Source organism: Triturus cristatus, chromosome 7 (assembly GCF_964204655.1).
Source record: "Triturus cristatus chromosome 7, aTriCri1.1, whole genome shotgun sequence".
NCBI classification, from domain to species: domain Eukaryota; kingdom Metazoa; phylum Chordata; class Amphibia; order Caudata; family Salamandridae; genus Triturus; species Triturus cristatus.
The window spans coordinates 1746665496-1746680244 of record NC_140590.1 but is presented as its reverse complement, the minus strand read 5'-3'; positions in this window follow the sequence as shown (position 1 = coordinate 1746680244).

Genomic DNA, 14749 nt, shown 5'->3' with positions numbered 1-14749 from the left:
AACTATTTACCATCCTGTCTACCAAAGAGAGCAGGCAAGTCCCTCCTTAGTCTATTGACCACCACAAATGAAAAAGGCATAAAAAGCACTTGTGACTGGGATGAGGCAAGGCAGGGGGTCTGGTACTAAAGGGCCACACCGAGGAAGGCCTCTGACGTCGGGTCACAAGACATAAAGATGCGGGGCTTTACATGACTATACATGAGATATTCTAAATTTTTTAAGATGTGAATAGAATACAGGAATGGTTTAGTCTAGTTGGTTACGAATGCGTTATGAAATATTATAGGGGTGTATATAGCACTCACCCTCATATACATTTTGATTGCTGAATTATTAATAATTAGGGCAACAATGCTTACCCACATTATTTGTAGGAAGAGACCACCAAATAAACATTAGTTTAGTGCAAAATGCCAATACCTATGTGTGGGTCTGTATGTACTGAGTTTGTGATTCAGGCTCCATTTTCTCCTGCAGATGAGAGATATTCTGACCGGTTTGTCTGATACCCCTTCCTACAAGAGAATAACTCTGTGGTAAAGGTGAGAGACACCTGCCAGGTTCCTATTTATCGGGAAAGGTCATAGTTCACTTTTGGGGCTTATTAAGTCTACCGGGTGTGACCACAATTATTTCAGGGAATACACCAATATGGCAAATAGGGGCCGGCATCGACCACATCAGCTGGCAATGGCCAATGCTCTTTTTGGCCTGTAGCCCGGAAGGAAGAACACGCGTCAACTGGATGGAGGAGTTTCTCCCCGCTTAATCAACAGATACACCACCCCCCCGAAAGGAAACATAAGGGTGTCTGGAAAGACCTCTTCAAGGGATCCCACTACCATAACCTTCTTGTCCAACTGGAAGCAACCACACTTTGTTTTGGTCAATGTTGTTATGTGACATTACAGCTTTTATTTCCCTGATCAACCAAGGGATGATGGGCATCGGAGAAAACACATAATTTACTTTCTAGTCACGGCTCAGCACAGAAGCTCCATTTATAAAGATCTCCAGAGGGATAATCTCTTGAACAAAACAGATGGCCTTTTGTTTTCTCTCCGGTGACAGCACTGAGATTCCTCATCACACAAACAGCAGGTTCACTACTCCTTGCCAGTCCTTCCACTTGTGTGAGGCAATATTCATCTAGTTCATAATAATAATAATGACTTAGTCTTTATATATATACACACACACACATATATATATGAAGCTTCATATGTATATTACTATAATCCGATTTAACAGCGATAAAGTTACCACTGTAACCTTGAGATCCCTACAGATGTCAGTGGTGAGTGTTAATTCTCTAAATCGTCCTCTGGGGTTAATTCGGTGTTTTGCCAACCTCTGCACAATTGCTTGCACACACCAATAAATTGTGAAAGATGGCCCAAACCACATGCTGGCTACTTTTCTGTGAGGGTGGAAAGATCTCCTAGTATTTATTACCCATCAAAACTTGCACCAAACAATTGTGCAGGGATTAAACCAGGACCAATCAAATATGTCTCAGCTCTAAGAGGAGATGCAACACAGAGTCTCTTGAGCTCTCCAAAGTCTGCTCTCAGACTAGCAACCATTTCAACCATCACTGTGTTAAGCATTGTCCATAAATCTCTTGCAAAAGAACGAGTTTCTGTACATGCCACTGTGGACAAGCTCCAGAGACTCAAACAGCACTGTCGAGGCTGTGGGCACAGAGGGTCCGGGGTTGGCAGGTGCATTGGCATAGCTAATAGGTCTCGCTTTTGGGACCTTATAAGTGTTTAGCTATGCAACAGTTGATGTAGTTGCACCAAGGATATTCTGCTGCATAACTAAATACTTATAAGGTCCCAAAAGTGAGACCTATTGGCTATGCCAATGCTTGTTTTTTATTTCTTTGGTTTAAGTAGGAGGGTGCTAGAGCGCCTGGAGGTATGTGCACCACCCGACAGCTCAAGTGTTTTTTGCGAGGTAGAGAGGTGTGTTGAAGTGAAGGGCTTTGTGGGTCATGCAGGCAAGTTTAAGGTTTATCCTTGCTTCGAAAGGTAGCCAGTTGAGTGTTTTCAGGTCTGGCGAGATGTGATTGTACTTCTTGGAGCCTGTGACGAGCCTGGCAGCCGCATTCAATAAGGCTCTGAGGGGGGCCAGTCTCTACTTAGGCAAACCGCAGAGTGTTGCACATCCATATTCCAATCATGAGATAACTAATGCTTGTACTGCGGACTTGTGGTCATCGGGGGGAAGGAAAGATTTTAGTTTCCTTAGGACGCTCAGTTTGAAGTTCGCTCCTTTGGTAGAAGCACTAACGTGGTCCTGCATGCTCAAGTTCCTATCCAATACTATACCCAAGGATTTCATAGAGTCTATGATATGTGGTGTGCAGTTGAGAGCAGAAAGATTTTTCATGTATTCCTCAATGATGGGTGCTTGCTTGGGCGGGGAAATAAGGAGAAATTCCGTTTCGAGGGAGTTTAGTTTGAGATGGTTGAATGTAAGCCAGTTGAGGTTTTTGTAAGGTTCCGTTGAGTGACTTGATGTCGTCAGGCGAGGAGATTTTCATGTACAGCAGGGTGTCGTCTGCATACATGTGGTATTGGGTGTTAGATGCTTTGAGAATTTCGGTGAGGGATTCAATGAATAAGTTAAAAAGAGTGGGTGATAGCGAGGGGCACCCCCAGAGGGCAGGGACTGGGATGGGAGAGTGATTGGTTGGATTTAATTCTGTGTTCTATTGTGGAGAAAGGAGGCAAACCATTTTAGTACTGCGCCGGACAACCCCAGAAGGCTTAGGAGGTTGTCATGTTTGACCGTATCGAAGACTGATGAGAGGTCGAGTAGGATTAATAGGCAGGTTTAGTTTTGGTCAAGTAGGGTAAGCACACCATCAACTATATCAGTGATGGCGGTTTCTGTGCTGTGGCCTTCATGGAAGCCTGATTTGAAATTCATCTAGTAGCTGGAATTCCTCAAAGTGGTTACATAGTTTTGCCTGTACACATTTTTCAATGAGCTTTGCCAGAGTAGGGGTGTTATTGATTGGTCGGAAGTTATTCAGATCCTCAGGGTCTGCCGTAGGTTTTTTGAGGATGGGGAGAACTAGCCCGGACTTTAGGCAGTCAGGGACCTCACCTTGAAGTAGGGAAGCATTAATGATCTTGGTCCCGAGCGGAGCTAGAGGCCTTACCGTTTTTTTAAAGAATTATGAGGGAAGGGGATCGTTGAAGTGATTTGAGAGTTTCAAGGTAGAGAGAATGTTGAGAATGGAAGTGTCATTGAAGGTTGAGATTTGATTCCAATGCGCATTGTTTTTAGGGGAGTGGTAGGTAGGAAGAGGGGACTGGGGAGTTAGGTGGGAGTCTGGTAAGGAAGATACTTCGAGCAATGCAGACCTTAGATCAGATTCAATTTTGTTGGATTTTTCGATGAAGAAGGCAGCAAAGTCCTCGCAATTAGGTTGGGGACTGGAGGTGGTTGTAGATTGAATGGGTGTGTTGTTGGATTGCCGTTTGATCAGTTCAAACAGCATTTGGGGGCGGTTTCTAGCTTTGTCTAGTTGACTTCTGAAGAAGGTCTTTTTTGCAGTTCTGATGTGTTTGGTGTACAGCTCATTCTTGCTCTCAGAAGTTTGAGGAGTTCAGCAGATAGAGAGGATCTCCAAGCTCGTTCTGCTAGTCTTAAGTTGCGCCTGTCTGAGTTTAGACAGTCATTGAACCAAGGATTGGAGTCTTTGTTGGATTTTCTTTTTAGCATCCAAGGCATTTAGCATGGAGTTGTTGTAGTGATCGGTGAGTTCATGGACATCTGCCATGAGCTTGGTGGAGACAGGGACAGATTATTGTGTGAAATGAGGTCGTCCATGTTAGCGTTTTGCATCAATCTTTTCCAGTGTTTCAGTTTCTTGGGTTGAAGTCTTTGGGTGTTCAATCGTTCAAGTATGAGGAAGGTCATAAAGTGGTGAACTGACCAGTCACAGGGGGCTATTGATTCAATCTGAATGGTGTCTGGGTTGGAGATGATTAGATCGAGGGTCGCACCCAAGTTGTGTGTTGGGCTGTTGCAGAATTGATTCAAGTTGAGGTCAAGTAGGACTTTTTTAAGACTGTTCACAGCTAGGTCATTCGGGTCATTCCAATGTAGATTGAAGTCTCCCAGTTAGATCTGGGGGCAATGCAGAACTAGATTGGATGAGATGGTTTTCATGGTTTATTCAATCAGAAGGAGGTTATCTCCTGGTGGATGCTAGAAGATGTGTAGGTTACAGAGGGGTCTTTGTTTGCTGAGGATGGTAATGCTGAGGTATTCACAAGATGAGAGAGGAGCGGACAGAGATTGTTTCACTGAGAGACTGTTATGGTAAATACAAGCAACTCCTCCCCCGTACTCTTAGCTCTATCAAGTCTGATAATGTTGTGAGTAGGAGGAACTAGGGTGTCCAGGACAGGACCCGAGGATACATTGAGCCAAGTGAGAATCAGGAGGTGAAGTTCTTGATCAAGGATGAGGTCAGTGATATCCGCGACATGTTTCACTGCGGATCTGCAGTTGACATGGGTGCATTTCAGGTGAGTTTTGGAGTCAGTGGGAGTAGACTGTGCAATGTGAACTTGTATGAGGTTCGCAGTATTTAGTACATGTGGGGGTTCTATGCAGGTTTAGTGTAATGGTGTGAATAGTCTCCGGAGTGCCAGTCAGATTACTAGTTTCTTTAGCAGGGGCTCGCGGCATAGCTTGGATAGGTCTGGATGTGACTGGGATATCAGGTTGAGTGGTGTTGTAAGTTAGAAGAAGGGAGAGTATATCGGGGCTCGAGAGGTGGTTCTTATATCTAGTGGGTCTGTGCATGGCGTTTGGGTAAGGGGTAGTGTTCCAGGACCGGAGGGGGATGTAGGCTTAGGGTCCCTCCTCTTCTTAGCACGAGGAGTAGGTGTCTTAGGGTTGTGGTTGAGCATTTGCAGGTACGACTGCAGGACCTTGTTGGGCGATAAGTTTGAGGCCAGCTCTGAGGGGATGTGTTACTTTCTCATCTGTGTGTTCAAGCTCCACTTTACTCTCTCTCGCCCATGTTTTTCTTCTACAGCCCACACTCTGGCCATCCGTCATGCCACTTCACCCAGTACCCTCTGTGTTGCTTCCACCAACACTGACCGTCTGTTACTTCTTGCCCACCCACATCCTCTGTGGTGCTTCCGCCCCCGGTGCCCTGTGTTATTTCAGCTGTGCCAATGCCAGACATTTAACGAGTACAGTGTGAGCAGATGTGTGAAATATCTACGACCAGGTGAATTATAACCGGATCAAAGCCCATTCTAAACATGTGGGATTTGTGATGTTTATTATTTAAATTAGATGCAATAAGTTTTGCGAGGTAAGAGTAGGTTTTACCAATGTCCAAAGGTTTATTTCCTAAGAATTGACTGGAAGATATTTAATAATGTGTAGAGACATGGGTTTGCACTGTCTCTTTTTTTCAGAAGGTGAATTACCCTGCCCAAATGAACACTCTTCATTGTTCCAGCAATGGTCCTAATAGTTTTCTGATGTATTGTTACAAAGTGGGAGGTCACTGGAACCATGGAGCGCTGTGAATGCCTTGCAGAGACCAGAGAATGTGAATTTATAAAGATTCCTGCTGCATGTGCTCCAGTGGGGAAGGAAGCGCCTGGACATTGGGTGATGTGGAAATCAGAAGAGAGCGCTATATTTCTTCCTCCAGCACTGGATAAGGCCACCCTAGGAGCTACTGTCAGTGCGCCTACTGCTGCACAGTCCCAACAGGCCTGCCTTGTGCCTACCATAAGCAGCTGCTGCATGTGGTTTGAAGTCCAGACAGTGTAGAGTTGTAGTTTGGAGCCGCTGGTAGTTGTAGTGTCAACATTTTGTCATCGGATTGCCCACAGGATGTCCACTGTGTCAGTGCTAGCGTTGTCCACTACCTCTGCTTGAAGTACGGAAAAAAGCAGCGGCGCAATTCTTTTTTTTTTTTTAGCTGCTTGCCCTGCTCCTGCTGAATACCAAGACGGACTAGTTTTGATTCACCTGAAGCTGCTTTCTTTCACCACCCATTCTTTCTTTCTCATTTTCTCACTCTGCATGTTCTCTGCATTTTCTCCTTGTTGTTGTTTTCTTCTTTCTCTATCTTCTGCCTTTCTCGCTCTTCCTCTGGGTTAGAATGTTGAAAGAGTAAAAAAACGTATTGATCGAGCAAAGTGAGTGCCGATGCCCATCTGCCGTCACTGGCACAAAATGTGTGGATTTATAGAGCGCGTAGCTACCAGAGGGATTCCCAACGCTGAATGAGTCATAGCGTGCGAGCGAGCGAGCTTCTAGAACTGCCCTACTCGCTGTGAAACAAATCCATGTTGATAGTTAAACCAACAATTCATGTGTCCAGATCATTCTCTTGATCCAATTTGCAGTTTTCTGCAGAACCTTCTCTAAGCTATTGTAGGTTAACCTATCAGTTAGCATCCTTTGATTTTAATATATGTAATCTTCTTAAAGGTGATTGACATTTATCTTCTGCCTAACACAGCACATTGAGTTTCTCCTTTTCATTTGGAATAGAGATGATATAAGAGTGAAGTAAGATGGACAAGCCCCACAGGACTAGCCTGGCTGAGTAACAAATACTGGAGATAAACAGGAAGGGAATAATGGAGCACAGGCACAAGGATGATGTGAAGGGAAGGGACCAAGAAAACAGAGGAGGTAAATGCAACAAACGTGTGGGGGTGAAAATGGGTGTGATTGTATGCAGAAGAGTCACCCCACTCTCAGTTCAGAGTCTTAATAAGGCTCTACCTATTCCACCCCTGAAGTGCCTCTTCATTCTGATGGCCTCGGAGCGGCAGGGGCAGTGTATACTTAGTAATGACCTGGAAGTATCTGTCCCGCAGGACTGCAGCTTCCATTGCCCTTGCCTCCATCTCCTATCCTCTACATGTGAAGCTTCATGGGCCTGCTGGGTTTCTGTCGGGGTAGACCGCCTTTGGACAGCCACTCTCACTTTGTATTCTGGACTAAGACTTTGTCATCTTTCGGCAAATTTTTATATGTGGCCTTATCAGAGCGTAAGTTCATCTAGAAAGACATTTACGGATGCCCTTTAGTAATGCTTGAACAAAAGGATATGCAGAAGTGGAAAATGTGTGAGTGAAAACAAGTGGAACATCTTCTGTTTTGAACAATGCCTCAAAAAACATCTTAAATGTGACTTGGTGTGATTAATCGCACCATATGCCCATCTGTCGGAGGATGAGAACTTGTGAACATGAAGTATAGCCTAGCTGTTCGAGTATTGTTTCCCATAACCTGAGTATGAACTGTGACCCCCCGGATCAGTAATGATGAAGCAATCCATATAACCTCACTCGTTCAAGAAATATGGTAGTGAGCAGGCGATCTGAAGGGATCATGACAAAATATTGAGGCTTGCATGTGATCTGCAGGGATCTTCACGAAATATTGAAGCTAGCATAGGATCACACGAGATATTGAAGCTAGCATAGGATCTGCAGGGATCTTCAAGAAATATTGAAGCTAGCATAGGATCTGCAGGGATCTTCAAGAAATATCAAAGCTAGCATAGGATCTGCAGGGATCTTCGAGAAATATTGACGCTAGCATAGGATCTGCAGGGATCTTCAAGAAATATTGAAGCTAGCATAGGATCTGCAGGGATCTTCAAGAAATATCAAAGCTAGCATAGGATCTGCAGGGATCTTCGAGAAATATTGACGCTAGCATGGGATCTGCAGGGATCTTCAAGAAATATTGAAGCTAGCATAGGATCTGCAGGGATCTTCAAGAAATATCAAAGCTAGCATAGGATCTGCAGGGATCTTCAAGAAATATTGACGCTAGCATAGGATCTGCAGGGATCTTCAAGAAATATTGACGCTAGCATGGGATCTGTAGGGATCTTTACTGGAAGGATATAGTGAGCAGCCTTAGTTAGGTGATCTGTTAACAATAATAAGACTGCCATCCGTTCTTAATACTTTAATGGGCTGGGGGAGTCCAAATACAGATGGCAGGATGCCGGGTACTTTTAAATGGAATTGGCAGGAGAGGGCCAATGCAAGGTTAGATTACTCCCCATAACTCTCCCTCCTGCTTTTGCTCATTTGAGGGGGCTCCTTGGCCCACACATAAAACTTCAGACAGGTAAAAGTAGACAATGGATGTTTTTCACCAACGGGTTTTGGTTAACATTGCTCTCTTCATCAAGAATTTACTGCCAATACCTCCTTTTAAAAACGCCCCGCCTTTCAGTTTCCCATTTTTATTCTTTATTTCATCTTTACACGCGGGCCCCCGTAGAACTTAGGAACACTGGACCCTGGAGCAGTGACGCAAGAAGCACATTTGTCTGTTTCCTTTTCCTCCCAGTGGCTCCGCCTCTGCTGAGATTCTGTCGAGTCAGCCGGTAAAGCACGCATTTCTGATGGCGTCAGAGATGGGAACCTTCGGAATATATTTTTCCCTTTATAATCACGCTTGTATTTCGGACAATAACCTTAACTCATTGGTAATTATGTTGCATCATAACACTGTTATCTAATCTAAATTTATCGGATGTGGGTCTGTTTTTTAGCTCTCGCAGAGCCAGCTCGCATGTGCTCCTCGCTCTGTGAGGCTTATTGAGATCGAGATGATTTCAGAAGTGGACTTGAAGCCACGCCCATCATTTTCATTGGCTGGCGTCCTACTTTATGGTAAACGCTGGCCTCTGATTGAAAGTGGGGCTTTTTTGTTACCGCCCTATCTCCTTGTGCGACGGCCCATCTGGACTGGATTGTTTGCTTGCGGTGTTACACGATGGGCTTTATCTGGTGGGAGAGCACTAATTTTTGTTACAATGGACACTGATGGCGGCTGCAGAGCTATGCGCTCAAAATTGTATGTTTTTTCTTACTTTATTGAGCGCGGCGTCCGCTAGGGACATCACGCTCACTACTTTTATTTTCATTTTCAGCGCGGTCCACTCTAGCCGCGCTTGTTTATTTAATTATATTTTCACATCGATTACAGGGCTTTGTTTTCCGCGTCAGGTGATCCGCTCCACTGTTCTGCTGTGGTGTCGACATTGCCTCTGCTTTCCTCTGCCACTCGGGGGTGATACCTCTTGCAGGAGGTTGGTTGTTGCAAGTTAGCCGAGCGGAGTTTGGAAAACAACTACTGAGGAAGTTAACTGCAGGAGCAAAACGGAAGCTGCATATTTTTTGGCGGAGATTTGGTAACTGGTTTCTACAAAGGGTTTTTGTTTTATTCTTTTTAAGTCCAGGCTCGGGCGAAGTACGAGGATGCAATAAATGCAAAACTGGATGAAGGTATGCGTTTCTGTAAACTCAAGCCGTGTCATTGAAGGCGTTTGCTGCCTTTATAGCGTATATAGTTTCTTGCTTCAGGTTTTAGTATTTCTGACTATTTGCATGTTACGCACAGCGTGTCCTGGACATTTTCCCATTAGCACCCCCTTCAAAGGGTGTTGTGACCTGGACATGCTTCTGGAGGGGCAGGAAGTCCTTGTGTGCGGCTCCACTGGTCTATACTCTGTTTTCGCATGGCTTGCACATGTTGACTGACTGTAGGGGAAGTCCTAGCACAGGATACCCAAAAAAAATTACCCTTTCTTTCTTTCATTGCGTACTGGTGCATTGTTTGTGATCTCCTGTGGTTGTTATTCAATTATTCATGTTTTTCTTAAAGCCAAGTGTAGTCAAAAGCTCATTTCTAAGACGGTGTGTTCCAGATAGTGTCATAAAACCCGCTTGTGTGAGTGGCATCCACGCATTTTTTGTTTTTTTTTATATAAAAGAGATTTGGATGTAGTCGGTGTCATTGTTTCAAAGGTATTGGTGCCGTAGCAATTTAGAATGTGCCTACATCTTCACATCCTTCTTTGCACTATAATACCGACTATTGCCAAATGAATACAGTTGTGTCAAGTATGTATTTGTAAATGATGTACACTATCCCTGGGACTTTGGTGGGCCTTCTCTGTGAAAAGCAGGCATTTTGTAAATGCCCATTGAACGCCAGGGTATGCATTCAAAATTGTTTTTGGGGGATTTTGGCACACAGAGGGCATTAGCAGAATCACACGGAATGTTTGTCCCTCAAGAAAACCCAAAAGCCAGACTAGATATTGCCATGGTACATCGTATAGGGCTCAATTCCTTTTCAGTCCTGCCAAGTATCGCGCATCAGGCGTGACTATCGCATTTCAGTGTGGTGGTCCGCATCACCGCACTGAAATGCAAAGTCACGCATTTCCGTAGGTCACAGATCTTTACTTGCACTCAACTCGGGCCCTGGGAATGAGGCCGTGACAGGCTGCAGAGAATGGCCTGATAACAAGGGCCCCATTGGGAGGGAGGGGGGCAAGCCACACCGAGACCAAATTTTGTGTGTGTAAAAGGCCGCTTTATTGAAACTGGTGCAGATCACAATTTATTAACACTGGCAACTGCCTTACAAAACTAAACCTCACTATACATAAATTACCTGACCCCTTGTCTCCCCCCCCCCCCTACGATCCCCACATCAGAACTCCCACCCTGCAAAATACAATAAATAACATTACATAACAATAATATTACAGAACCTTACACAATATAGCATTTACAAATCCTAACTTTCCATGACCCAGACCCCTACCTGCCTTTATGCAACGGTAACTAACAAACCTCTAATCTCAATTTAGCCTACCTGGTTACCCTTTCCTGCTCCTGTTCCCAAACTCCCCACACTAAATAAGAAACCACAAAAAACTCCAGCCAACCTTGGCCAACTTTCAACAACCCCGCCAGCACCTGTTTCAAGCGACAAATATAAAATAAATCAAACCCCTAGGAACCTTTTCCAATTATCGTCTACAAAGAAACCAAAACGGCATACAAATTTTCCTCCCAAAAGACCCAAAAACTAGGGAGGGAGGGCGGGGACAAAAAACCTAACTGCGCAGCGCTCACAGCCACCAGGTCACCAAACCTAAAATGGTGGCTGGGAGGGCGCAAAAAAACCCTAAATACCCTTGAGCTACCTTTCTCAAATTGGGCTACAATTCGGCTTATCCCAATGTAGCCCAATAACTCCAAAATGGCCGCTCTCTGCCAGCCCCTCCCCCTCTGCCCGGGGGGCAGACCTCGCGGTGCTCGGCTGCCCCCCCAAATCCCCCTTATCACCATTTGCGTAGCAGCTCTAGGTAAGAGATGTTCGGCTACAGCGCGATTCCAAACATCTCCACACGGCCTCGGCTGACAGTAGATCACATGGCAGGAAGAAACTGTGTGATGTTTCCGGTTACGCGATGACGTCCTGTTACCAGTGCATTACCAACTCATTATGCTGGCATATTCCAGATCCAAAGTTATTCGTCGCTCGCTAAGGGGTACAGATCTAGTGGAAGCCTCGCAACTATTGCCGAATTCAACTTGACCCGTACTAGAATGCGCATGTCACAGAATGGTGCTCTGCAGTCAGCGTCCATGTTCGGTGCAGCAGAGCGTCATGTAGATCTACATTTACTGTTTCAAAAAAAGAGCTTTAGCGTTTGGGGTTTGTTTATAAATGTTAATATCATTTGTTCATGTCCACATAAAGCCATTTGTATTCACTTTTCACATAACTTTTCAGTTTTTGCTTATTTTACGTATCAGTCAGGTATCATTACGCGAAGCTCTAAAGCACGTTTACCTGCTGTTTGTGGTATGAACTAATGAGGGAGAAAATTCCCACTTTTTGTGATTTTCTTTTTCTAATTTTCTACCGACTGGTACAGTAAAGTGTGAGTTTTTGGTTGCACAAATGGATGTAAATTCTGATATTTATGTCTCCACGATCTTCATTGCTTTATTTTGCTCGCAAGAAAGTGTCACTCATAGTCATTGAATGTCACTCATAAGTACACTGAAAAAATGAAAATGTCACTCATAAGCAAGCTGAAACCTTGGCAGCTGTGCCTTTTCATTCTCACTTGAATCCTGGCAAATGTATTAAGATTCATCCATACCAAAGCCGCCGGAGCACAAGCTGTGGAAAAGATGGTCTTATGGGAAGAGGTTGGGGAGTGTACAGGGCATTGCCAAGTTGCTTGATTGCAACTTCTGCTGCTCTACCTGTCTGATGCAGCCCGATGTGTTTAAAACTTGTGCTCATTGTTGTGCATGTCTGCGTGGAGTTACTCACTCCTTGCGAAGCTAAATGAATGTATCCCTCCTGTGAAGAAACAAACCATTGGCAAATGTGCATGCCATGAGCCTAATTGCTTGTTACCTGAGCAACGATTCACTGACTGTCCGAGTGTCTGTACCAAACCTACAGTTTTCAGAATGTGTGCTGATTTTCGAATGTCAGTTTTGTATACTGTCTGCCGGCAGGTGGCGATGTTGCTCCGACTGACAGTAAATTCCTAATACTCATAACCAACAGCTCCCAAGTATGTAAGTTTTAAAATCCGGAAGTTGGGCATCAAGCGGGGCCACTGGAATTAAGCGATTGCGCTGCTGAGGAGATTTTCGCATAATTATAGATTTGCCTCATTTGCCAAATAATCCTCCATTCTGCTGAATAATCTGCAGATTTTAACAACAAAAAAAGTGGTTTCTATCTGAAGCGGTTCAAAAGATATTTAGAGTACACCGACTCGTGTTGCAAAGCAGTGGAACAAATGAGGTGCAACTAATGCCCAGGCAGTGTTAACAAGTGTAAAAATAACAATTATTATGTAACACTATCATAAAATGTGCAGTATTAAGGCGCATATTTTTATTTTCTTACCAAATATTTTTTCTATTCTTGCCACATAATTTATTGAACCTTGCTGCATAATTTGGCTCTACACTGCCTCATAATTCCAGTGGCCCTGGCCTCAGAGCAGCTTTTATTGTACCCCAGAATATTTCGTGTCTTTACACTCTCAGGACACATCGCATTATGCTTTTAGCCATGACCATATGCATTTAAGTGTACGTGTGTTTTGGGTGGGGCAGACGGTCACTGAATAATTTGTTTATGATCAGTTCTGCCTAGCAAACTATATTTTTCCTTGAACAAAAGCAGTTTTCAGTTGGCAGTTAAGTTGTACAAGAACTGCTATGGCTTTTTGCGGTGGGTCAGTCACACATTGGTTTATATTCTTGCGACACCCCCGCTCCCACAGAGAAGCATTGTGAGATGTCCACCTGGAAGCAGTTCAGTAATAAACAGACCAGTAGCCGGAAATCGTGCAGTAGTTCCAGCTTCCAGTTATGCTCATCAGAACCTTGAAGTGCAGACGTAAGACTGGGGCCCTCGTTGGGCGTTTCTTGGTAGGAATTCAAGAAGAGATCATGCAGAGCTGTCAAAACCCCCACTCAAGGGCCCTCCGGGAAGACATTTTGTTGTGGGTGACACAGACTACATGATGGTCCAATTACCGGTAATTCCATTACTTTGAGTCCATTCATCCCACCAGTCATTTCGTTTAGGAAGTGGACTGAGAAGTAATCCTTGTTTTGTGGTGGCTGGGATTGGCGTGCAGCATTTATTGTAGCGCTCTCTGGTACACAGCCTATTAAGTTGTCTGTTGGTGCTACAAAAAAATTGAAAGACCAGAAACGACGTTAGGAAAGTTCTCATTCGGTTGCAAAGCTGTGGGTGAATATTCGTGCAAAAAATGTTTTATGCCGAAGAATTTTATGTAAAAACCTCTTTTGAGATAAAAATGTGTGCGCTAAAGCACTTAGGAGCTTGCTGACCCTAGCGGGACTCTCCCCGCATCTATCCCAGGTTCAATGCAAGGAACTGGCGCTTTTGTTTGTGAACAAAGTGCAGGTTTTCTAACCATCTTTGATGGTTTCACGCAAGGAACCCTCTAAGCTCAAAATCTACCAGTTACCCTATGTCTCTGAGGACCTGACTTTTACAGACACCCCTCCTGCCCAGCACTTGGGATGATTTGGGTTTGCCTCGATTTGTGTCACTGGTACAAGCCATAAGATTGCGCTGTCCTATAGATTCTCTTTCCTCAGCCAAGCTTGGCTTTCGGGATCTTGACGTCCTGCTTCCTTTGGTAAGACTCCTCAACTGTTCTTACAGGAGGGGTTCATCCCTCAGCCTTGGAAGCGTGCCACATCACTCCCCCTTGTCAAGAAACCCGATTTGGATCCTTCCAATTGGTCAAACTACAGGCCTATTTCTCGGCTTCCCATCGTGTCCAAAATCATAGGAAAATATGTTTGCGAACACATTTTTGCCTTTGTGGAGTCCCAAAGCTTCCTGCATGACTCCCAGTCCGGGTTTAGAGCAGGACACAGCACGAAATCTGCCCTCCTTGGGATCACAGATCATCTCAGGCGACCCCTAGATGAGGGCGAAAAGGCTGCACTGATTTTACGTTATCTCGGCGCTGCCTTCGATACCATGTCCCTTGATAACGCTCACTGTGAGACTGGCACAATTGGGGCTCCAGGGAACAGCACTCGCCTGGCTGCCCTCTTCTTGAAAGTGCCAAACTTTCCAGGTCTCTTAGGGCAGCGCCTCTTCCATGTGTCATGCATCGACCTCCAGGGTCCATCAAGGTTCCACTGTAAGCACGGGACTTTTTAACAGCTGTGTTCGCCCCCCCACCCCCCTCCCCGGCCGACCTGGTTGAACACTGCGGTCTCACCTTATTCTCCTATGCAAATGATGCTCAAATCATCTTCTCTCTCTCTCTAATCCTCTCAGGACAACACTTCTGTGTCCTTGAATTACTGCCTGGCTCTAGTAG